This window comes from Manihot esculenta, chromosome 7 (genome assembly GCF_001659605.2).
Source record: "Manihot esculenta cultivar AM560-2 chromosome 7, M.esculenta_v8, whole genome shotgun sequence".
Taxonomy (NCBI): Eukaryota; Viridiplantae; Streptophyta; class Magnoliopsida; order Malpighiales; family Euphorbiaceae; genus Manihot; species Manihot esculenta.
In genome coordinates, this window is record NC_035167.2 from 10,440,132 (window position 1) to 10,448,252 (window position 8,121).

Below are 8,121 nucleotides of genomic sequence, written 5' to 3' on the forward strand. Positions count from 1 at the left end.
TTTTTCATATAAATTCACTATGTCCATAAAAAAATATTTATTTTAAAATTTAATAAGCATAAATTTATGTAAAAATACTTAATTGATTTTAATAAAATAAAAGATACTTAATTGTAATTTATCCCTTTAATAATAAAAGATACTTAATAATAATTTATGTAAAAATACTTATATATCACATTTCTAATCACATGTGTAAACTTAACAGGAATAAGATTATGCAGAGACATGAAATTACAATAGAAATTAAAAATAGAAAATAGACAATCTAGAAAAGAATTAGGAAATTGATGTGAACAATTTGGTTTTAGAACAATAAAGAAACATAAACAAAGAAAATGACAGACAAAATTTATAGAAAATATAAATATAGAAATAAACAATATAATAAACAAATAGATAAAAAAACCTTTTAAAAGAAAACAATTTACAAGAAATAATTATAGAAAAAATAATTTCAAAAGACCAAATAATAAAAATAACATAACATGTTATTTATGTAACCAGAAAGGACATTATGCAAAAGAGTGTCCTGCAAGAAGAAAAATACATGAGTTAGGATTAGAATTGAAAATAGATAACATAGACCAATTATTAGAGAAAATTGACCAAATTAAGTTATATTCGTCAGAATTAGATGATGAATATAGTAGTGATTATTCTGCAGAGACAATAAGCAGTACAGATAGTAGCCATAATTGTAACGGAGAAATTTGTAATTGTAATAACAAAATAAATGTGTTAACAGAATATAACCAAGTGTTAGAACAAATAGAACAAGTACAAGACTCAACCATTAAAAGAAAGTTCTTTAAAAAATTAACAAAATTAATTAATGAAGAAATAAAATAAGGAACCGAGGCACCAACTAACTTTGAAGAAATTGAGCAAATGTTTCAGCATAAAAAACCAGTAACAACAATTTCCTCTATGGATTTACAATCAGAAATAAGATAGCTAAAATTAGAAGTAAGACAACTTAAATTAAGATGTGACCAGCTAGAACAAAATCAAAATTTAAAAAATAAAGAAAAAATTGTATAACAGAAGGAAGAAATTATTTCAGAAAATGAAAGTGATAAAGAATTAAAATTTAATGATATTATCAGAATAAAATTTCAAAAATGGTATGTAAAAATTACTCTAACAATAAAAGATTTCAAACTAGAAACCATAGCTATGCTAGACTCAGGAGCAGACATGAATTGTATAGATCAAGGAATTATACCAAGTAAATATTTTCATAAAACTAAACAAACTTTATCTGCAGCAAATTCAACAAAGGTAAAAATAGATTATAAAATACCAAGTGCACATATTTGTAACAATGGAATTTGTTTTAAAACAAGTTTTATGTTAATAAAAAACCTTAATACACAAATTATATTAGGAAATCCATTTTTACAAATGTTATATCCCTTCAAAGTCACACAATTAGGTTTAGAAACTAATGTATTAGGACAAAATATTATATTTAAATTTATATCACCAATTAATTACCATGATGTAAATTTATTTCAACAAGAAAACATAAGTAAAATAAATAATTTAGAAAATCAAATTAAATTTTTAAAAGAAGATTTACAATCTGTAAAAATAGAAGAACAATTAGAAAAGCCAAATATTCAACAACAGATAAAAGAAATCCAAGACAAATTTGAAAGGGATTTATGTTCAGATTTACCAACTGCTTTCTGGAATAGAAAACAACATATAGTTACATTACCATACGAACCAGACTTCAAAGAACAAAATATTCCTACTGAAGCCAGACCTATTCAGATGAACCAAGACATGTTAGAATTTTGGTCATTTATAATTTTCTGTAATAATTTAGACATATCATTTAACTCTGTCTTTGGATTTATTGTTGTTATGTCTATTGGATTTTTTGATGGTGGTATCATTTTTGTAAATGGTTTATTTACTTGTTTTTTAGCAGAGTCTATATTATATGGTTTTACATTGCTATATCTCTGAGATAAATATGTTGTATTTGGTTTTAAATTTATAGGAGATGGTGTTTGAGGTACTTCTATATGTTCTATATTTGTTATGGCTTCATGGTTGGTATCTATTTTTTCTTCCATCCTATCTAATTGGTTTCCTATTATATGTAATGGCTACATTAGTCCAATTATTTTGTAAATAAACATCTTTCATTTCTTTATCTTGTATATTTTGTGTATGGACAATTGGTTGTATTTCATGGTATTCATGATCCTTTTTAAAAAATATTTTATTCATCAGTGGTCTTTCAGATTCATAATATTGTTCACTGGGGTCTCTCATGCTATTAACTTTAGTCCATTTATGTATTTTCTTTTCTAAAACATTTAACTGATCTTCATGGTAATATTTTAAATAAGTGAAGAAGGGTATAATTTTTTTTACTTGTTCACAAAAATCAAAAAATTGTTGTTTAATTTTCTTGTTGTGGAGCTTTCATCTGACACTTGAATTGATGTGAATTATTGTTGTGGAGCTTTCATCTGACACTTGAATTGATAAAGAAAAAGCAAAAAGAAATATGAAAAGTGAGTGACGATATGACTTTATTGAAGAGGACAATATTTTTACAGATATCGATTGATCGATATGATGTTTCAATGAATTATGAGTTTTATTATATGGTATTCTTTTTTTAAATAATTAAATTATCAAAAAATTATTTTTTAATTTTTAAAATAGAGTATAATTAATATTTTTTTTTATTTTTAAAATTTAACACTTCCACCTTTAAAATTTAATTCTATTAAATCTAAGTTCTTCCATTAAAAATTTATATTAAGACAATAATTTTCACTGTTTAAAGCAAAAAGAATAAATATAATATAAAAACACTCTTATTAATAATAAAATAAAAAATTATTTAATTTTTATAAAATAAAAAATTTAATATTTAGTCTTTTAAATTTAAAAAATATATTAAAATATCTCTAATATTTTAAAAAATTTACTAATTAGTTCTTCTATTAATTTTATCATTAAAAATTTTACAATTTAATCTTATAATTTAAAAAAAATTATTAATTGATTTCTCAAATTATTAAAAAATTTACTAATTAATTTCTCAAATATTTTAGATTTTTTATAATATTTAACAATTAAAATTAATGAAAAGATTATCTAGTAGTGTTTTTAAAATATCAGAGATATTTTAATAAATTTTTTAAATGGCAAGCAGTGATTAACGGCAAGTGACATCACAAAAATAATTTTTATTGTGTTTTAACTTTTTATTTTTAATATTTAAATTTTTATTATATTTTGCTCCATTGAAATCTTAAATTTATTAAAATTTTTATTTGTTTATGGAAATTGAATTTCAAATTTTCTTTCTTCAATTTTGACGAAATTAAATTTCAAAGATTAAAGTATTGAATTCGAAAAATAGAGAAATAAATCTATTAATTATGTAATATCTTAGGAATGAAGACATATTTTTTTCTTCAATTCTTTAAAAAAAAAACTTATAAATTTATAGGAATTAAATTTTAGGAACTAAAGTGTTGGGTTCTAAAAAAAGTAGTTCGATCATTTTTTCTATCATTAATAATATTTTGGATGAAAAAACCTCTAATTTTAATAAAATTAAATTTTATAGAAAAATATTGAGTTTTAAAAATAAAAAGATAAATTTATTAATTATACTATATCTCAGAGATAAAAAAATAATTTTTTTTTAAATTAATATTAATCAAGCTAAAATAATCCTAGGATATTTGTTGAAAATAAAATCTGACACTTGAATTGAGAAAGCCAACAATAAGAAAGTGATGTATGAGAAGCTCATTGATGGAATGATTTTATTGAAGAAAGCAACAAATGGCGATGGTGGAATTCCTTTTCTAAAAGTGATGGAAGTCCTTTTCTAAACAATAAAAAAGTGTGGTCCTTTATAAATTTTTTAAAAAATTATAAAAATTAAATAATAATTTTTTATTTTAATAAATATCAAGAAAAAATTTGTAAAGGACCACACTTGCACTTAAATTAAGATTTTTAGTAAACTCAATTTTCTCTTTCTCTATTTTAGAGTTTAAGTATTATTTGGAGTCAATATCTAAAATTTGAGATAAATAATATCTTACATGTACATGAAAAATTTAATATGAATTTCGAATAATTTAGAGTTTAATTTTTAAATTTAATTCAATTCATTAGATATAATTTAGATATTTACTAATAGTGAAAAATCAAAGTTCTCTCTTCAAAATAACCAATTATTTGAGTTCAAAAGATTACGCTTTTGAGAATATTAATTGCCTTTGTATAAATGAGTTGACTATTGCCAACTATCACTATTTATTATTTTGAAATTTTAATGCCTAAAATTTTTTTTTAAAATAAATGTATTTGACGTATAATAAAATAAAGATGTATGAAATTGGAGATGTCTATGAAATGCCAGACCCATGCATAGCAATCTTTTGTGCTCCTTTAACATTTTTCACTATTTTTAATTTTTTTTAAAAGAAAAATAAAAAGTTTAAAATAAAAAAAAGTTAAAAATAATGAAAAAGTTATTTTCCTCACGTGTTTGCATGTTAAGAAGGAAAATAAGAGGGAAGATAAGTTTTTGAAATAGTAAAATAATGATTTTACCTTTTGTATTTGCAAATAACATAAATAATTTTAGAGATAAAAATATAATTATTTTTATTTTTCACCTACTTCCTTTTTAAATTGGAGAAAAAGTTAATAAGAATTTTAATTTATTACTTTCTTCTTCGTTTTCCTCTTTTATTGTTTGGATGAGAGTAAAATAAGAGAAGAAAAGGAAAATAAAACTATTTTTCTCCAATCTAAAAATTTGGAAGAAAAATAAAAAGAGTTATGGATTTAAAATACAACTCCTTTTTACAGGGTAATAGTTGAGCAGGTATTTGAAGTGCTTGATTTGAATAAATTGAATAAAGAGAGGCAAAGAAATGCATTAGATTTCTAGCAATTGATTATTACATGGGATAGTTGTACTTAAAATTTAAAAAATATTTTCATCCATCCATAATTAATGGTTAGAAAGTCAATACTCATATGAACATGTATTTTTCTTAACCTTTTTCTAATTTAATAAATTTAGAAGTTTAATTTTTAAAAATTATATTTTTCATAGACTTAGAGTAAAATTAAAATTCAACACCCAAAATATTCGCTACTCGCCATCTATAAAGTTAATTTTTTTTTTTTGTAATTTATTTTATTTAATTTTTTTCAAATAGGGCAACTTTTTCCTGGACCACATACTTAAATGTGTTCAAATACTTAAGCACCTTGAAATTTTTAGATAGATGACACTTAAATTTACAATGAAAAACAAACTTTCTTTCTTTTACATATAACTGTGTCATTAATTGTATTTCTCTAAATACATCTGCCTAGAACTCTGCTGATGCACTTGATTTTTGTTTAATATTACTCTAAATCCAAAACCTTCCATAGGTGCCACTCAAAAGACAAAATTGTAACTTATTTTGATCTGATCACACAACAACAGAAAAAAAAATTCAAATGGGCCCATAGTAGAAGCAAGAAGTTGGTTACCCTTATTTTGCAAGGAAATATAAGATGAACAAAGGATAAAATTGTAATTAAATTTTTAAAATTGGTCAAAATGTGGCATTGTTGATTTACTGTGCAATGGCTAACTGAGTTTTATTGTGCTCATATAAATAGATGTATATGAACACATATCTTTGTGTGAAAAATCTATTAATGATTTGACCAAAAAGTTTGAGAAAATATATTAATGATCTAAAATGTAAATTTAATTTATTTATTTTAAAAAAACAATATAACAATTAATTAATTAATTAATTAATTAATAGAGAGTAATATGCTCAATAGTTAAAGTTATATTATTTAATGATATATGCATAGGTATTTTGTATTTGAAGCAAAATAGTAAATATAATAATACTTATAACAGTTATATTATTCAATGATATATACATAGACAATGTATTTTATTTTTGAAGCAAAATAATAAATACAATAATATTTATAATTATTCTAAAAGTAAAATAGTAAATACCATGATATTGATAACTATTCTAAACGGTCTCTACTACCACTGTTGAGTCTCAATTAGATTACACGCAGAGAAAGAAATAAAAAAATAAAATATTTCACCAACATGGATCACGTTTAAACAAAGGAAAGTAACAATATTTAAAGAAAATATAAATATCTTTTATTTTTCTTACAGCAAAACAAGCAATCGTTCATTTTGGTTGTATTGTCGCAGACCACAAACCGTTTAAATGTCCAGTCTCGAACGATATCCACACAGAATGATAATCGAAAAATTTTAGAACCGTTCTAAGAGATTGAGAAGATAAATTTTGAATACTATGGCTTTCAAAAGGGTTTCTTCTCGTAGAGTACTCAATGAACTTTAATAAACAATTCATATAAATCTTAAACTAATTTAATTAAGTCTCTACTTAATTAATTAGATCAAAATCATAGTTCTTTTAAATTATAATTTTATTATAATTTCAATTTACATGCAATCAAGTCCTATTTGATTTAATTTCTCATTTTATTTTCTCATTCAATTTTGTATGTGTGTGACTCATCAGATTGTTGATAATAAATATTATTAACTAATTAATTTATTTGAAGGTCAAAAATATTGTTTAGCAACATGTCAAGATTACCAAAATATTCGAAATATCAAAAGTGGTTTGACTTAACCTTTCAATGCATGATTTATCAATGTAATTAATATACTTTCATCACAATTGTCCCAATTTAACATCTTATGTATAAAATATGTCTGCAATATTAAATAATATTAGTATTAGTTCTCATTTATTAGTCATTGACCTATTAAATAAAATTCAAAATCTCATTAGCTAATTTCATTTCATCTTACGCAAGAATTTTATGACAATGCTAGCAGAGAACAAATGGGATATTCCTTAATTTAATATAGGGTGACGAATCATATCTCAATCACATAAATACCATATAGTTCATAATATATTCAATTTATCCTCATTCATTACTCATGAACCAAGTAACATGTAAGATGAATCAAAATATAAAAGTCCCTATATAAAATTATTTATTGATTTCAAGTCAAATTATCACTTACACAACTATCACTTGAGTAATTCATAGACACAGGTTATTTTTCGTATGGATTTCTCAGACGGATCAGTTCAGTGCACTTATTCATAAAATAAACAGCTACATATTTGTTCTAGATATCTCACATATCTCAACCTATGAGATCGGTTGCTTCCTCTAAAAGGAAAGAACATAATACGTACTAGTCTCAACAGTTTTAATCATTGTTCAATCATGATAAGAATATCGACCAGGAACATTTAGAGATATTATTTAAATGAAATATGAATCTCACAATTATAACCATATTATAATTTCCTTTGCACAGTAATATAGTCTCATGGGCTTTATCTTTACTCGTGATTCAATTAAATTAATACTAAAGATATATAACAACCTTTATAAAAATATATTTAAATACTTAAAATATATGAAAAAAATAATATCCAACTACAACCAACAAATTGGCTGTACGACATATTACTAACATTTCTGAACCTATTAGAGAGAAAAAAAAAATCTTTTGTTGTATGCAATAGTTTTTTCCTGTAATCATTCCAAATAGGAGAAAGTTTTACAATTATTTCTTCTACTTGCAATACTTCATGAACAACTATTTTCAACTCTTTCAATTTAGATATGAGAACTTATTAATGACAGAAACATTCTCAATCATCAAAAACTCAAATATTTCATAATAAGAAATTTGTATATACCTTATTTTTCATTATTATACTTGTACTCCAATGCCTTCTATATTTATTTTGGAGATGATTCAGAAGTGGATAAATCATAGAGCTTATGTGACAAATTATTAAGTATGTGCCTTTACATAACAACTCATCTTCTCCTTGTTTCTTATGTTTTGCCTTAACTTGATCAGTATCTTGTGGCGTTGGTATAGGCAAATCAAGTAGATTAGGATCCAGTACATAAGATTTTCAAAGTAGTAAATAAAAAGAGCATCTTGTTTTTTCAACGAATAAAATTCATTCTATCAAGATGATCCAGTTTCAAGAACTCTTGATTCATAACAAAAAT